The sequence below is a fragment of the Arachis duranensis genome, chromosome 10 (assembly GCF_000817695.3).
Source record: "Arachis duranensis cultivar V14167 chromosome 10, aradu.V14167.gnm2.J7QH, whole genome shotgun sequence".
In the NCBI taxonomy this organism is placed as follows: domain Eukaryota; kingdom Viridiplantae; phylum Streptophyta; class Magnoliopsida; order Fabales; family Fabaceae; genus Arachis; species Arachis duranensis.
In genome coordinates, this window is record NC_029781.3 from 41,115,533 (window position 1) to 41,116,237 (window position 705).

General features: G+C 40.6%; 1 non-coding gene across 1 annotated transcript; it reads right to left on the minus strand.

Moving 5' to 3' along the window:
- Positions 1–335: 335 nt before the first annotated feature.
- LOC127743274 (small nucleolar RNA R71) lies at positions 336–443 on the minus strand. The gene has a single exon (XR_008004668.1). It is a non-coding gene; the product is annotated as a small nucleolar RNA R71 (small nucleolar RNA).
- Between the last annotated feature and the right edge of the window lie 262 nt (positions 444–705).

Below are 705 nucleotides of genomic sequence, written 5' to 3' on the forward strand. Positions count from 1 at the left end.
CCGACTTCTATGGGAGAAGCATCTCTATCCCTGCCATTGGAGCAAAAAACTTTGAGCTCAAACCTCAATTAGTTTCTCTAATGCAACAGAATTGCAAGTTTCATGGACTTCCATTGGAAGATCCTCATCAGTTTTTAGCTGAGTTCTTGCAAATCTGTGACACTATCAAGACCAATGGGGTTGACCCTGAGGTCTACAGACTTATGCTATTCCCTTTTGCTGTAAGAGACAGAGTTAGGATATGGTTGGACTCACAACCTAAAGAAAGCATGAACTCTTGGGAAAAGCTAATCAATGCCTTCTTGGCAAAGTTCTTTCCACCTCAAAAATTGAGTAAGCTTAGAGTGGAGGTCTAAACCTTCAGACAGAAGGAAGGTGAATCCCTCTATGAAGCTTGGGAAAGATACAAACAATTGATCAGAAAGTGCCCTTCTGACATGCTTTCTGAATGGAGCATCATAGGTATCTTCTATGATGGTCTGTCTGAACTATCCAAGATGTCTTTGGATAGCTCTGCTGGAGGATATCTTCATCTGAAGAAGACGCCTGCAGAAGCTCAAGAACTAATTGAAATGGTTGCAAATAACCAATTCATGTACACTTCTGAAAGGAATCCTGTGAACAATGGGACAAATCAGAAGAAAGGAGTTCTTGAGATTGATACTCTGAATGCCATATTAGCTCAGAACAAAATATTGACTCAAC